This window comes from Mizuhopecten yessoensis, unplaced genomic scaffold, assembly GCF_002113885.1.
Source record: "Mizuhopecten yessoensis strain PY_sf001 unplaced genomic scaffold, ASM211388v2 scaffold11069, whole genome shotgun sequence".
Taxonomy (NCBI): Eukaryota; Metazoa; Mollusca; class Bivalvia; order Pectinida; family Pectinidae; genus Mizuhopecten; species Mizuhopecten yessoensis.
Genome location: NW_018408864.1, coordinates 949,900 through 968,659, shown reverse-complemented (window position 1 = coordinate 968,659; position 18,760 = coordinate 949,900). Strand labels below are relative to the sequence as shown.

Below are 18,760 nucleotides of genomic sequence, written 5' to 3'. Positions count from 1 at the left end.
CCTTTGTCCATGGAAGGTCCCTGCAAAATTTCATTGAAATTGGTTCAGGGGTTTTGGAGAAGAAGTCGAAAATGTAAATTGTTTACGGACGCACGACGGACGACGGACGACGACGGACAAAAGGCGATCGCAATAGGTCACTTGAGACTTTGTCTCAGGTGACCTAAAAAATTGGCCCAACAATCTGTCACTTAACATTCTAAATATTGTATTTCCTACGGTCATCGAATTGAAAAAAGTGTTCTAATCACATTTGTTCGTGTCGGCCTCGTCAATGGAACGATAACAGAAAACGCTACTAAACACGCCGTAATAACTTAACCACAGTAGTGAAGCCAGTGCGCCCAGCCTCCCACTGACAATACAATGGTATAACAGAAACCGTACCTTTAGACCGTCTGTTTGACTAACTGATTGGTCTATATTTTGTTTCATTTATTCATAAATTCATCGACTGGATCGCCTTACTTCCTTCCTTCATTCATTCATCAATTCAGCGAAATATTAAACTCAAGAAAAGTGCTAATATAGGACTACTGCTAAAACATGTACGTTTACAGTAATTTGTTTCTTGAAATCATTGTCAAGGAAATATTGCTATATCATTAATATACTGGTCATACGCTACTTCTAACGCCAGCAAACATGCTAAGGTGTTACATTGAATAGATTATTACGTCAAAGGAAAACAAAATCCATACGTCTCAAAACTTTGCAATCATGGAAAACGTTAGTATGCGATCGTCGACTGCGATTGCAGCACTAATTATTTACGCATGTGTATAGAAGGCACTTTGGTCGATTACGATGGCCATGCCTTGAGAATAAAGTAACACAGGAATTCCGTGACTTGGTTGGCTTGGCAATTCTTTCTAAGTATAATTCTCCATGTTTGGTGAATGATAATTCATCATACAAAGGGGGTGTTATTTGTATTCACCGCACCACGTATTAAATTCCCAGATATACCGTCTGTCCAAAAGCACTGTTAGTTTGAGTTTTCAAATACGATGGCGTATTCCGAGTATGAGAGAGGATGGGGAAGCTATATTTCACTATAAATGGACTCCAGATTCCTTGCAACCAGTTATGAATTTATTTTCTGGACATAAGAGACAGAAATACTTTGGATAAGTATGATTCCTGGATGGTATTGACAGTAGATATTACTATAATGTTAAAAAATGTATTTGTTAAGTTACATTTTTGAGGGGTTTGTCTGCCGGTGGGATTAAGTGGTTCGACACTAGACATTTGTATGTATGTACGTATTTAACGACAACGGGTTCAAAGGGTGTATTTAAGACAGGTAGTTTTATAGTGAAGTGTGGTAATTGATAACATTTTCATTCCTTCGATTACCGTTATAAAAACCAACAAATGATACGTCAAGTAGACTAACCAGCCACTGGTCAAGCATGCCCGATAGTAACACAAAAGCGATTTGAAAATTACGGAAATCGATTGGAGTTGATAGTTGCTACATAATATAGAATGTAACATCACGAAGACAACGTTTTCATGCGTGGGCATCCCAAGGGAGATTATTTTTACGGTTCATTTGTTTATTTAACTAGTCAATTAAGTGCTCACGGGGGGACACAATGATGTATGATTTTGTGGCACGAATACTTATGCGCCATGGGAATACCTATACTTATTGTATATCTAGCTTTGCCACGAGAATTGGATCCATTTTATTACGCAACATTCGTGGCAGGGTGCAATTAACTATTTCAATGTTTGATAAAGTCATTGACTATATCTATATAATAGATTGCCGACAGCACAATAATATTTTGTGCAAATAAACTTTTAAACATGTATGTATTAACTATTTAGAGAAACCTTGACAACTGTCTGTGTGTAAATCAGATTTGTGCCATTACTGTGTTTTTTGTATGAGTAGTAGACGTGCTGTTTTGTTTTATTTTTATGTCAAAAATAAAGCTTTATAGACGGCTTTTGTCAACAATGCCTTTGTTATTTCAACACAATCTAACATATTTTCAAATGAAATAAAAAAAGGATCTTCTGTGTACACAAAACCTGATAAACATTAGATGGATAAAGAGCCGACGTTTGCCGACGGATCTATTATTGCTGAAGACACGTTGCTTTCGGTTGGTATATAAAGTGTCTTAAACGGAACGAATGATACCATTACATGGAGAGACTATAAGCACTTAAACTTTCAACATTCAAACACAGTAGACCAATAGAAGGCATCCTCGAGGTGTTGAACATATAACTGAAACCTATGGCCTAGATAGACGTTAACCTTCCTTATAGCCAAATTACCGAACGAACAAAAGAAACAGCTTCAGTCTACTTAAAGATAGGCATAAAATAAACATACGACAATTATCGTTTAACAAAGGATGGTGCATGGAGGTTAAATCTATAGTTAGCTGTAGGTTTATTTTGTTCCGATCTCTAGATAAAAGGACTGCGTGGTGGGGTAATTTGCACTGTCGATCATGCAAAAAATGTAATGTAACCATTTTCTTTGCCAAAGACGCGATACCTAACCGTCAGTGACGTTTAAGCATTTTGTTATTTTTTTCTGGTTTTCATAGCCAATATGAAAGCCAACAATAAATAACGAACTCCGTGAGACACTCATTGATGTACATGTACCGACGATAAATATATAGTTAGCATATTAATATGTTAGCTCTCTGTGCAATTTGATGGTCGATGTATTTTTTGTTATAATTATGCCCTTCAGTGTGCGTCTTGTGATATTGGTATCACTACCTAAAAGTGTATAGCAAGACCTTTTATTCTTCGTAAGATCTTATTCGTTAAACACAATATATATTAAAAGCAGATATTCATTGTATGTGTTTAAGGGTTGGGAGTCCCTTTGAAAGATGTCCAAATACCGAAATGAGATTGAGGCTATGATACAACAGATGTTCACGTCACGACAAGTGCATATATATCTAGTGGAATACATAATACTATAAAGTTAATGGTGTCCTAACGGGATTCTTCTTCTTCCGTTGAATGTGAAGGACAAAGACGGCAAAGTAAATTTTAAAATGAAGAAATTACGGTGTATATTTATTGTATAGTTATTTAAGTTTATCTTACCATGAACTGTTATAAGATGACGCCGCCCGCCATGACTTTGATGTATATGACACGATCGACCTAGTCTCAACTTTATCATCCGTAAGATAACTCATATTGAGCGTTCAATTTTGTCCTGACATATCCCAGGAGTGCATATAATTTAACTGAGCGTAACCCCTGGAAATTCGAGGATTGGCGCAGAGAGACAGTTTCACAAAATGTTGGGTTCTAGTTAAATATACAAGCAGAATGTAAAATGAGAACATGTCATTGCGATGATGAAACAAAGACAAACATTTAATTTCGGAATTCAAAATTAAGTTTGATCGTACAATTGCATGTTCCATCTGTAAAACGACGCTCTTGAAAGCTTCCTCACAAGAACGGACTACCACGGGAATTATGACAAATTACTAGTTGTCATCACCATATTCTAGACACGCCAGGCATGATGCATAGGCAACAGAAATTGACGAAACTTTGTTTGCAAATTATACTCCAGCCGGCATGTGCAAGCCTATCCCCAATAATAAAAAGACAATTTGTGTTGACTAGAAGGAACACATTATCCTTAGCATTGGCAGGTTGTGAGTGATTTGTTTCAATGGGGCCAGCGAGGGGGAGTCTACATCAAGTTTGAATGAAAACCTGCCAACTCTAAGAGCTCGAGGAATTCGAAAGCACGTATGAATTATATATATGTGTGTGTTATTCGAAATGTGTTTCTCTTCGAAATGTGTTTCTCTCTTTTATGTGTAACTGCTGTAGTTGGATTAATTGTATTTGTACAGTTCCAAAGAAGTTGTTATTTCTGTACGTTCTATTTCGTATCTTTGTAATGTTGTAACCACGCCTTTGTTGTGTTTTGTTTGCTTCGTGTTTAACGTCCTTGTAACAGTCAAGGTCAAATGAAGACGGGTGCCTAGTGAGATACCGCCGAAAAGAATGAGTAGGGAAGGCAGAAAGGAGAAGAGAGATCCCAAGTGTTGCAATGAGGGCAGCAGATCAATTGTGTTTCCTCAATGTCCTCTAGCTAGAAAACACAGAAGGAGGACTCCGGTTAAATCAATCCTTGAAAATGGCTGATTTTAGACCTCTGCCAATGTGTAACTGGTTTTAGACCTCTGCCAATGTTTAACTGATTTTAGACCTCTGCCAGCGTTTAACTGATTTTAGACCTCTGCAAATGTTTAACTGCTTTTTCAAGTAGTTTTACGAACTAATAAAAACAATTTAATTTTAATGAATAATGGCTTTTGGTACAATTGTGGGGTCAGGGGTAACGATTACAATGATGGAGTTTAATACTGGAAAGAATCAGTTGAAACACTTAGAACCTATACACAGATTATTAATTCATGCATATCGACACACATGTCATCATCGATACTCCGGATATAAGGCTTACTTACGTACTCCACACACCTGAAATATGTCAAGACAAAATCAACTGTCGACAAGCGGTTAGGTATTTGATTGATCTGTGGTAAAGTAATGACCAATACCTCGGCCGATACCTGTCGTTTGAAGAATATAGAGAAGCGACTACAATCTTCAAATCCGGTCAGTTTTACCGTTAATATGTTGCTGGATTCTTTTGATGTACATCAAAGGATAAAACCATTCTTCTTGTTTCATCCGCAAGGCGGCGAACACTGAGCCTTCGCATTTGTCATGATATATTCCACGGGTGCTGACAAATAAGTGCTACGATGTAATAGTATCTATTATTAACTAATGAGATTTTAACACTTAATTCAGCATAGCCTTTTTAGTTATTTCTTTTCAACACGCAAGTTGCATATAGCATGCAAAAATATTCAGATATACAAATCTCCGTAGAATATTAACATGTGATTACTCTGTACTCTGCCGGGAATACGTGATCATTTTTCAGCTGGAATGACATAAACACATTCTTTATTATCTGATAATGCATGTTATCTCTATTCCTTATGACAACGACCCCAATTCAAACCATGTCATGTGGAAAATTTAAATGACAGCCTTAACACTGACTGCTGTAAATTAGTAATGTGTATCTTGTTAATTTATATAATTTACAGTCTGTACTTTACGAATGGTGTTTCGTCAAAATATAATGTATACTAAATGGTAATTGTATTTCAGCAGAATGTTGTAACAGCCAAGACTGTACAAAAAAAAACCTGCAACATGCCGTAGTCGACGTTTTAAACAGATCTAATTTAAAGTTAACATTATTTGTCCGTCCCCCTTTCGGAGCCCCTGACATGAGCTGTTGATGGTGATTGAGGAGCTTATAATATAGTTATAAAGTCTTGTACGGACTGCAGAGGAAGGAACGACAATGAATGCGCACCCTTTCCCAACTCTGGAACCGAACACGCCTGACCAAGCCTAACTCTCGGGATATGTCCCCAATGCTGTCGTATAATACGTTCTAACTTCATGTCAAATGCAGATATACATTTGATATAGCCATCGAATTTTACGGAAGGTTGCCAGAATAAATATTGTTATATCTAAAACAATAGTCGTATATGTAAATACCATGCATACAAATAACATGGAATAGATGCACATGACTGGATAAACAAACTGTTAATGGCTATTTCGTCCTGTTGGTCGATCAATATTCTGACTGTTATCAATGGTAAACATATCACAATCACGTAATTCCACCTATAAAATTTAGTAAAGGACACAGAAAGCCAAAAGTGAATGACACCGCACAATGCAACGTTGTCTTCTAATATCGAATCATCGATGATACTAGGGACAAAAGGATGAAAATTTATTTATGATTCAAAGTGATGTCCTTCCTGTAAGTTCGAATATCTAGCAACTCTACGGTCCGTTGTGAGGTCATCATTTTGTTTTTAGGTTCAAATTATATTTTATTCCCCCCGCAGCATCTTTGGGAGGGATGCCAGGGTTGGGGTGCCCCGGGATCATCCCTCTTACATAATATAGTCTCATGCAAAAGGCCTCTTTCTCTTCATTCTATCTTTTTTTTCATTCATTCTTTCATACTCAAACTCAAAATCATTCATTCTTTCAAACGTATATTTCATTCATTACAATAACAATAATATTTATTTTGATTAAATTGATATATTAAATTACATCAACCAATCCTTCTTTATATATTCATATTTTGAGGACTAACTTAAGAAGGAATGTCTGGGGAAATAAAGAGTACAAATACTAATGTACCTACCAATTTAGACCTATATACATAAACACAAAAACATAAACAGTGTAACTTTATGTAAAATTTAACTACAAATTAGGTATTAATAAATACATCATACACACACTCGACAATGACAAATATATTACTTGAGTCATACATATATACCACACATAATTGTACACGCATACACTCTTACCCATACACATGCATCCTTGCATGCCTGACAGCATATAGACATTGCAAACATTCTTTATATTAAGACATTAATATGTGGATACATCCATCCTTTCTATTACAATAAATATTTATATATTTACCATGCCATTTGGGTCTACACATACACTTAAAACAATAAACATACACAAGACAGATATATTACATACAAGTACGACTGTTATTTACTTAAATACCAGAAATCTTTCTTCATGTTTTAATTAATTCTTTACGGGTTGTAAGTTTACCCGGATATGCAATTGATATTAAAAGATTTTCTTCTCAAATATTAAGGGAGACCACTTTTGGTTAAACTTGTTCATCCTTTTTTCAATCTGTTGTTGTTGAATAATGCGTCTTTTTCCACCATTTAAAGACGGTTCAATATTTTTGAATCGACATGTATAGATAGAATATTTAATAATCAGTATCAGATAGTTTATGATAGAGGGACCCATTTTTTTGTTAGTTTATAATAGAGGGACCCTTTTTTTGTTAGTTTATGATAGGTGGACCCTTTTCATAAAAAAATAACACATCCTTGATATTCATATGATGAATGATGATAATATTGTTATTCAAGTCATTCACCCAAGCTATTAAATCATTCCATATATTATTCATTTTCACACGGTTAAAATATATTCACACAGTTAGAATATAAGTGTTCAATTGATTCTGGTGCATCTCTACAAAAAGTATATTGATCCTCATCCTTAACATTAATTTGGTAAAGAAAACTGTTTGTTGTTAATATTCTATGAAGAGTCTTAAATTGTAGATTTTGAAGTTATGTGTCAATTGTCACCAGAAAGCTTGTTAAATAAATTTTCTTCAAACCTATATCATCATTTAAATTTGTATTTAACTTTCCATTCCATTTTTCCTGCAGTTTAACTGGATAATGTTTGTAGTTAGCAACAATCGCTTTATAAACATATCTAAGATCTTTTGCTTGAAGAAGTCTTCTTAAAAATTAACTGTTTTCTGATTGATTGTTGATCAATGGTTGTTGTCGTATTATGTTTGAGTTTTCTCTTTGAATGTGGTCTATTACTGCAAAAAATTGTAAAAAAATCATTTTCTCACATTATTCTTAATATCATTGAATGACAAAAACTGATAAATATTGTCCAGCAAGTCCTTAACTGTCTTCACCCCATTCCTTTCATATTCAATAAATTGTTTGAAACTAGGGACTGGTATGTAATTCAAAAGATCATGACCAAGAAAACTTGATACTTCATTATTATCATCTTTATATTCTTTCCATGCTAAAATAACATCTTTCGAGAAAACATTAGTTATATTTTTCGATGTTTCCTCTAGTTTTCATTTTTTCTGATTCCATAATCTCTCACCTCCAAATTTACTAAAATTAGATTTTGCTAAACATTGCCAGTCCCCATTTCCATCATATACAGTAGCCTTTTTTACCCACTTAATTTTCAGGTATTTCATAAAACTTTCAATGTGTATCATCTTTAAACCTCCTTCTCCATATTCAAGAATCATTGTATCCCATTTGATTTTGTCAGGTGTGTACCCCCATGTAAATCTATAACAAACTGTGTTAATTTCGCTTATCCATTTTTTACCTAGTTTTGGCAGTGAATACAGTAGATGTGTTATAAGTGGTAGTGCCAGTGTTTTAACAACTGTGATCTTTCCTAAAAGAGTTAGATTTCTTTTAGACCACATTCCAAACAATTTTCTTTTTTGTTTTGACAGCTTTTCTTTAAAATTTAATTCAATGATTTCTGATAACTCCAAAGAAAAATGTATAGCAAGATGTTTATGTTCAGGGCATAACATCTCTTTTGAGTATTTCTTGTTACCGATCCATACCAATCGACACTTATCTATGTGAAGTTTAAGTCCAGACACTGTAGAAATCATATTGAAGTCAGTTATAGTACTTGACAATGACTTTGAAGAACCATATAGGAATAAAAAGGCATCGTCCGCATATTGACCAAGCAAATATTCTCTATTGTTTATTTGTACACCTTTGATACTTTGATTTTTTTTTCAATTGTATAGCCAAAATTTCAACACCTATCGGGAATAGACATGGGGAGATGGGATCCCCTTGTCTACATCCACGTTGTACATCGAAAAATGATGAAAAATACCCATTATCAATTATTCTGCTTTTTGCATTATGATATAAAATATGTATCCATTTAATCAAAGATTCACCAAAATTGAAAGATTTTAAAGACCTATAAATAAAACTCCATTCTATCGAGTCAAAGGCGTTTTCAAAATCAACAAGTAGCAATAGACCAAACATATTTTTATGTTAATGATCCATAGATATGTTGTCAAGGGGCTGGTCGGGGAAAAATTACAAAATAAATGGGTCTAAATGCGTTCGCTGGCCTTCCAAAAGTTATACCACGGCAATATGATGGTCGAGTTCTGCTTGCAATGTCCAGTTTTGACAACTGAAATCGCGGGGAAGCCCCGTGTAAATTTAGCGCAGATCTATTTATATATGTCACGTGGTTGTTTCAAAAGTGAGGCAGTGAAGATAACAACAATAGCACGCCGTGATGTGCCATGTCGGACTCAACTAGCGGACAAGACAGCAATACTATATGTAAATAATTGTTTTCAAAGGTCATGCAAGATACAAGTGTAGTATTCCTACCTATATGTTGTTGTTATATATAACGGTATTAATACCTCGTGCCTGTCATGACTTTTGCATGCATCTTTTTCTTTCGTCGCGATGTTTACATTTGGCCTTGTTGATGACGCGCGTGCGGTAAAATTACATCACTGATCTGGGTCAATTGAGAGTTTTAGACTGTCAGGTGACGATTTAGGATTTCTTTAATATGATTATAATTTTTACTCTTAGGTAGTGAATTTCAGCAAAATTTGTATCGGTATATTTCATAAGACGGTATTTTAAACATGTGTATGCCATTTTAGGAAATATGACATTTTTCCCCCGACCAGCTCCTTTAAGTTATAATAAAACTATTACTGATTTAAGTTTTCAGTTTCCCAAAATACACACACATACACTACACGCATGCATCATGCACACAGGGGAGGCTGTCCCTAAATGACCTTAGCTGTAAATAGGACGTTAAACAAAATCAAACAAACAACAAATATTGTCCTCAATATTGGCGCACAAATGTTAAATATTTCCCCGATTATAGCTGTGACACTTTAAATTGTCGTTTTCCGAATCGATGTACTACTTATATTTACCGAGGGTCAAATATAAACACCGAATCGAATATCAATATGTATGGGGAAAATATTGCCACAGCGCGACATCTGTACAAATACATGACATTATAAATCATGCATACGCATTTAACTATTTAGCCAACTAAGTGTTTCCTTATTAAACTATTTAGCCAACTAAGTGTTTCCTTATTAAACTATTTAGCCAACTAAGTGTTTCCTTCAGTCCCATCTTAATTTACAGTAATGGTAAGATGTCTATCTACATAGTTACTGTGAAAAGCGAGTTCACTCTGTAAGTAGGTGATGTGAAAGTGTTTGCAGACAAAGATTAGGTTATCACATGCTTCCTCTGCATACACAATACATACCATACCTACCAAGTAGATCGTTGAGAAAAATTGCATATCAGCCTTTACAAACCAACTTTCATGTCCAATAAACATCGTTATTTTATATTATGAGTAAAAGGAAGTGTGTTGTTAACGAGGTAATATTCATATGTATGGTAATGATGCATTGATGAAAATAAATGCCCTGGTCGACGCTCTAAAATAATAGCTTGAGATAAAAACTTGTGAAATACACTACTCATCCTCTATTTAACCACCACTTCAACCCTTATCAGGTGAAATAGATAAAAAGCATTGTAGCTTCAACAAATGCTACAATTCTTTTAAACGTAGCGGAATCAATTTGAACATCTGGCTATGATAATGCCCGTAGATTTGTCAGCCTTTAATTTGTAACTCTTTCTGAATGGATATCTTAAAAAGCACATGCAAGGGGAGATAACTCAAACTAGAATCTCTCTTCATAACAACAAAAGTTGCGTCCGACACACGCAAGCGTTTGAGGTTTGCAAATAATTGAAAGGATGAAATAGCCTACAAGCATGTTGCAAATATACATTTATACGTGAATAAAACTTTTTTGAACTGTCCAATTTCGAACAAAATGGTAAAGATATTGTCGTTTATTTGCATTCAGTCAGTTTGCAACATAACATAATCCTTACCCTGGAAATTATGTTGTGCAATAATTGGTCACTTTGGTCAGTTTCCGATACATACAGGTATATCTCAATAAAATGAAATACTTTTCAAAGTTTGGTTTTTGATGTATCTAAAGCAAAAAATTATTTTTTTGTATTTGTCGTTTTTTCGTATTCTCGCAAGAACGTGAGACTAGACTGGCTCTCTAATGCGGGTGCGAAATACTTTGAATGAGGCATAGCGCAGCAGGTGATAAGGAGTAGTAAAACTGGCACAAACGAGTCAACATATTTGTTTCTAACGTTTAATGTCTTTTGTTTTACATTGAAAGTGTATGGGTATTCAGTAAGAAATAATGATTTCTCATAAATAATAACATTATTTGTAAACGCCGGTCATTCGTCGCTCTTTTCTTATGGTGTTACATACATTGACATGAAACTACACCACAGGCATTTGTTTCTGTCACTAAAAATAGTCATGAGAAAAAATCACACCTTTTTTCTTTTTCTCATGGCTATTTGTATTGACAGAAACAAGTCCCTGTGAACTACACTGATTTCTATTCACTCGCAAAGGTCTAAACTACGCATTTGCTATGTATACTGATATTCTATATGGGCCACAGAACACATAAGCATAAGCTTCTCTTGTATAAGCTAGTGTTTTGTGACCATATCAGAAAATACAATGTATGTGTTGTGTATTTCAGACAGATAGAATCCAAAATAATGTTGTTTGCTTTTTAGCATTACTTTACTGATATAAATGCATCATTGGGAAACTGAACATTAACTGTAGTATGAAACGAATCATCACTTTCAACATGTGATTATTCAATTTTAAATTGGCGGTTTTATCAGAATATATTTACTACTTTGTGTGCATTTACACCAGAGACAATAGCACATTTAAATAACACATTTTCAGTTGTTCTTTCCGGTGAAATCATTAGATCTTGGAATATATAAACAGTTTAGCAAATTCACTGGTTAAAAATAATAAATTTAAGTGTCCAAAATCCGCAGTCTTCCTCCTAAATATGGAGTGTTGGCAAATATGGAGTTAATGACTAATTCATTTGAATACCAAACTCTGTTCAAATCTGCTATTAGTTCTACATCTCAAATGGTTATTCTTCTCTTCTCTTTCTTCTTCTTCGTCTCCTTCTTATTCCAGTTATCATATGCAGCTTATTGTCACATATTCTTTCAATACCATGTTTGCTACCTCTTTTCATTCTACTTTCTGTACCATCACCGAATGACATTATCATCACCAGGCTGAAGTTGGTCATTATTAGGTAAAACTAGAAGCCATTTAAAATCACCTTTTCTGATTCTATGAGCGCTAATTCATCATTGCAGCGAACATAAGGTACATAACATAAAATTAGATCTACAATTAAATGGGAATGGTGAATTCAAAACTGTACGAATATTAATTTTAAAACGTATTCAACTTAAAACAAATGTATCATGATAGTCAAGTAAAATCACAGGTTTTCTGTTACAGTAAACAATAAATCTACAAAAGTATAATGTCTAGCAGACATACTACTGTTATCTAAAGTGTATTACCATTCTCCTGTATTACAATAATAAGATGTACATGATATAAACAGGTTTCACTATCATTGAAATTTAACCTATGTGATCGGTTAAAAAAAATGAATTCAATTAGTACTAACTAGGGTAAAAAAATCATTTGGATAATGCACAGGATCTTATTTTCTGAAAATGTCTAATTGAATTGCAATCTCATAATTATTCCCATCATGTTTGAATTTTTCCCTGCTGAAAATTGACAAATTATACCTTTTCCACATAAAGAGTATATAGAGGATATTTAATGGTGTCTTCAGTAATAACAAATATATTTCACGAGTGTGGCTAATATTTTGATATTTTTCACGAGTGCGCAGCACGAGTGAAAAATATCAAAATATTAGCGACACGATTGAAATATATTTGTTATTACTGAAGACACCATTGAATTTTCTATTTATTTCATTTTTAAAGCCTAGGGTAAATAAAATTTGATCCCGATACATTTTTAATCTGAGGAAGAACATTGATTATGTGAATTGTTTCCAATTCCCCCCTTTAGGCCTTGCCCGTGCAGCCCCAGGCAAGGCAGGATTCTACCTCTCAAACCATATGATTGCCATCTCAACATAATTGTTCGAACCATGAATTATATCTTGCAGCTGAAAATGGACAAAATATACCCAATGTGTTATTTCTCTGTATAAACCATAGTCAACTCTACCCCCTCCAGATGAAAGTTACAATTTAGATGAAGCACCTCCGGATCTTTACATCTATCAGCATTATTGGATTCCAGTACATTTGAGTCTAGAGGAAAGGATTTTTTTAAATATTGCTTAATTTTCCCTTTTAGGACTCTAGGGGTTGGGCACGAAACCAAAATTCAATTGGAACCTTCTTCCACCAAGTATGATTTTTTTTACCAAGTAAAAGAAATCAATTCACATTTCTTTTTTAAAGTGAAATATATTTAAAAACAAATTATGGATGATGCACAATGACACACAAAAGGTCAACTGAGCCTTCGGCTCAGATAAATTAAACACAATATTGAAGATAATTTGTTGGGTACATATCAAAATCTTAAATCTTGAAACGTTTTTTGAGTTTTTGTATTAGATTATCCAATATATATACAAACATTTACTATTGATAATGTGATGTTTTGAACACAAACCTTAATATGCCCCCCCCCCCCCCCCCCCAAAAAAAACAACAACAACAAGAGGCCCAGATGGTCTGTAACACTCACCTGGAAATGTTAGTAAAATTGAGGTTGGAATAGCTAGATGTTGCTGGTAGTGTACATGCATTACATGGTTAGTCAGGGGTTATATTTATGCAATTGGACAAAATTCTGTCATTCCTACAGGAAAATAAGGATTTTGAAGAACTTGCTGTGTTTCCCCTATTGGGCCCCGCCCCTCTGCCCCAAGGGGGGGGGGGGGGGGGGGGGTCAGACTCACCTTTGATACAAAATCAGGTCGCTTTTACCCATTGATGTTTTTTGACTTCGGCATGCTTAGCTACCACAACCATAAATACATGCATATATAAGTTTCGATTATAACTGATCATCATCCCAACACCAGTCCACTTGGCCCAAAGATGCCCAAAGGATTCCATAGCTTTTTGGTATTAACTCAGCTATGACCTGGTCATCGACATTTGAACATACCCAGATTTCTGTCAATGCAAGAATGTCAATGTCCCGAGATGTTACAAAATCTCCGATGGACAATGACTTATTCTTCACTGAGCGACAGTTTAAGGACACTAAATTCAGAGGAATAACCCACTTACAGTGACCAGCTGTTGTTGGCTTGATGACATGTAAATTCTCGTACGATACTGATAATGTCGAAACCCGTGTGGAAATATCGTTACGAGAATGCACAATAGTGTTGAGATCCGATACTTCTGTGAGTGCAGTGTGGCTCTGCAAGAAAGAGTGCGAGGCAGACAGAGCATTTGTTCCAAAATGGATGTGGTTATCAGTTTTCAAGCCCGATTTGGTACAACCCCTTGTTCCGTTTGATTTAACACCGATATAACTTGGTATTCGCCTATCAGCACCCTTTCCTGCCCGTGAACCACGCCTAGTGCGCAAGTTTTTCTCAGAATTTGATTCCTTGATGTGTAGTAATATCATGACTCATTGGTAAATCACAGTATGGAAATTCACGGCGCTGCATGGGGTTCTCTCATTAGTCGCCTCTTCTGTGGCGTGTACAGAGATGCTATGTATACGAAAAGATCCTACAACTTCTAGTTATTTACAACATAAGCGAAACAAGAACAAAAAAAAATAGTAGTACAAAATTCTAGATCATATCTTCCAAATTTCTGATTCTGATACCGATACTGGAAGGGGACTCACATTGCAAATGGCATCAGAAAATTACTACAAACGGCATCAGGAAGTTTTAGTCTGATCTTGGAGTAATACCATTCTGAACTGTTATCAGGAAACATTAAGTCAAAATATAATACTGATATTGATCGTAAGTACTATATTTTTTTTTACATTTAAGGTGAGGCCTGCTGGTGGTCCCACATTTAATGTGTGCCTCTTAAATTAATGGTAGATGACAAATTTGTGACGAGATGTCTCTTACAAATCAAATTTTGACTATGCACGATTTTTTTCCTTAAAATTATATTGATATAGATTAACTTACCAGAAGAAAAACAATAATGTTTCACGAGCAGAGGATCGCGTTTATATTAGCACGAATGAACAAAAGCCGAGGGAGGATACCGATATGGTTTAGATTCATGAGGCAAACATTTACGGTTAAACTGTAATGATGTCTGTCCAAGCCCAGATTTTTTTTTTACCACAATGATAATTAGTTTTTGTATTATGTAAGTCAAATGTGAAAAGGATGTTATCAATGTTATCCAATCAAAGTGCTAGGATTCAGTGATATTGACCAATCATGGTTTGCTGGTGCTGTATATATGGGCGTTAACATTTCCCCCCAGTTGTAAACTTGTGGGGGAGATGTTTGCATGTTGAGAGACATCATCTGTGATAGCTGTCACGTGAAGAGAGGCCGATGTTGGGCAATAACAAAATATACTGTGTGTATGCGGGGTGGAAACCTGTAATGTACGGGGATTGAGTTACAGCTATTTAAGGAACAGTTTGGATTTTCACAAAAAAACTAACGATTTTGTTCCATTTGGCAAACATTCTTACGAGAACCTTGAGTGAAATTTTATCGTAAGTGTAATTTTTCATTGTAAGATAAAAACAACAAATAGGCCTATGGCTGCTGCATTTATTATATAATTTCAGTATGATAGAGCGATGCGTCGTGAACGAGTTTTTCGGGACAGATTGAACCACCTAGATACACTTACTGACGGCGAATTAATCGCTAGGTATCGGTTTCCAAGACGAATCATACTGGAGTTAGTAGAAAGCGTACGTGATGTAGTACACCAACCAACATCTAGATCGTGTGCAATTCCACCACATACGCAAGTAAGTGTTTACACTGCGACTGTTTACAAAGGAGGTCATTCTTGAACTACCTACTAGTTTTCATTGTAAAGTAAGTAAGTTTTAACATTGTATGAGGTTAGAATATCATTTTATGAATTATGAAAGTTTAAAACAATACTTATCATAACAAATATTGTGTATTTATTTATTTGTAAAATATCTTTCCGAATCTTTTTGAGGTTTATTTGGTATAAACCTCACTAAGGTCTTCATTTAATTTGACTCAAGATCCATTAAGGAAAGAAACCATAAATAAAATAAATAGTACAAATAACACATGGCATTCTATATGTTTTCTTAATTTATTTCTCAAATCACTGAACAGCACATACCTATTCAATTTAAATGTTTATTTATTGAATGTTTCTAATCATAAATGTAACAAACTGAGTTAATTTAGAATTGAAAGATTTGATTGTGTCAGCCTTCTACTTTGCCAACAGAAAGCCCTTTGCAAACTGTCTTATAATAATTTGATGGGCTAAATGTATTATCTAAATTTATAATTAATTGTATGTCATTATTTAAATTAAAGAGTACCACTGCATCAGATATATTTGTAAAAAGAGTTTAATTCATTTTTTTTCCTGGAGTATCCTCTTTTCTATATATAGAAGATGAGGCAACCAAATGTTTTTTCTGGCTTAGAGTCACTTCTCAAGTTTTTCATATACTTTGCATCTAATAAATTGGACAATAACTTTGATATTGTATAGAATTAATGTATCAAACATGGCTAAAGTGTTTTGTAGGATTTGCAATATCCTGAGTTCAAAAGCTGTAGCTTTCTTCATCTTGTGACACTATTTCTATTTCCTAACAGTTGTTAATTTCAAACTTTTGTAAAATGCATGTAGTGGATTATTTTCTCTGAAAAGGACTTGAAACAAATATTTCACAATTAGTGACAAAGGTAATGATGTTGGTACTATTTACCTAAAATGTCAAAGTAATTATTTGAGCACTTAGTAATTATATCTTGTTCAGTCTTCAAATGACTTTGAGATACATGTATGTTATGAGTAACAAAACAAGCCAAAAACATAGAAATATAATATTTTATGTTATTTGAATTTAATGGATAGTACTGGTGATGCAATTGCAATGACTTTATCTGATGCCAAAACAAGAAGCCCAAAGGGCCTGTGTCACTCACCTGCATATTTAAGCAAATTACACATTATACTGCAAATATGTCGTAGTACTGGATCTGTCTCTCAGCAACAGCCTTAAATGTTTTTTGTAATGGTTCTATTTTTCCAAGTTTTTCATAACATATACATAAACAGGACATCACGCATTCTCACATACATGTATACACACACGGACATGGATTTAGCATTATCACACTCAATTTCATTGTCATCATAATAGCATCATCAACATATCATCATCATTCATCTTTATCGTCGTAATCATCCTCTTTCATATATAATTATTCAATCATCACCATTGCCATAATCCATCATCATCCAAAATCTTCAATCATCGTTTCATATGTATCATCATCATCATCATACAATCATAATCTTCACTCATCATTCTATATGTGTCTTCATCAGCAACACCCTTACATTATTGGGTCCCATCCCTCCATCCCCATTGGGAAGGGGCGTGGTTTAAACAAAAATAAATCCTATTAGGTCAAGGATAGTTTATATCAAAGTGTTGCATTAGATCTCATACAGGCAATTGCATATATTTGGTGCAAAATATTTGATTGAAACAGTAATACACATATTAATACATCTATGCAATATTAATACATCTATGCAATTATTTTAGATTTTCAGCACCAGATAAATAATATGAATTGTTTTTCCTACCTACATAGGCTACCATATTTTTTGAGCCAAAAAAGGACATGCATCTATATTCCTGTTTGACTTTAGATTAATTCGAATCAATTTCAATTATACACGTCATCTGAAAAATCTAAGCATGCAACCTTTTCTTTCAATTGTATTTTAAATTTATTCAAGGTAATGACAGCTCTGCGCTTTTTGGCAAAGGGAGAGTTTCTGTCTGAGGTTGGTGACCTCCATGGAATTTCCATAGCATCAGAGTCCAGGATCGTCTACTCTGTTTGCACAGCTCTGTGTGATAATCTTGACAACATCAAATTTCCTTCTTCAGATGATGAGCTTAACAGGTTGAAGGAGGGATTTTACAAACTAGCCAACTTCCCAAATGTTGTTGGGTCAATTGATGGTACCCTGATACCAATCCAAGGATTGTCCGGAGATGAGGAGCCCAACTTTTTTTGTCGTAATGGGTTCCCTGCCATCAATGTCCAGGGGGGTTGTGGATGCTGATCCTCGGTAAATATATTTTGTACACGTCTTTTTAGCTATGCACAAAACTAACATGGCTAATATCACAGACATTCTCAGAGGCATAAAATGCATTGGCACATTCATATTTATTTGATGTATTATTTTAAGTTATACATACACTCTTTATATTTGCACTACTTTTGTTAACAGTTTAACCAACATTGTGGTTAGGTGGCCTGGAGCAACCCATGACTCCTTTATTCTTACTAACTCTGGCCTACCAAACATTACGGAAGGACTGATTGGTTGGCTGCTGGGCGATTCAGGCTATCCCTTTACAAATTGGTTATTGACTCCTTTTGGTGCTCCCAGGGGCCAACAGGAACAGAGGTATAACAAGGCCCACTGCCCAACCATGAACCCTGTGGAGAGAGCCTTTGGAGTGCTCAAGAGCAGGTTAATGAATAACCATAAATCATAGTTTTCATACCTGTAAGTAATTAATATCATCGATCAATTTGTTTCATAGATTTATGCACAAAACAGGAGGATGCCTGCAATTTTCCTCAATGAAATGCATCAAGATCATTGAGTGCTGCTTTAGGCTTCATAATAAAGCCATCAATGAAAGGATCCCTTTGGGTGCAGATGGGCCAGTACGCCTGTTCAACAACAACATTGCCTACCAAGGAAGGGAAAATGATGGATTTGCCTTGCGCCAGAGACTTTTAAAGATTGTTTGA

The 18,760-nt window shown here is 34.8% G+C and overlaps 1 pseudogene; it reads left to right on the top strand.

The window, feature by feature from the left end:
- The first annotated feature begins 15,501 nt into the window (after window positions 1–15,501).
- LOC110465289 lies at window positions 15,502–18,760 on the top strand (annotated as a pseudogene).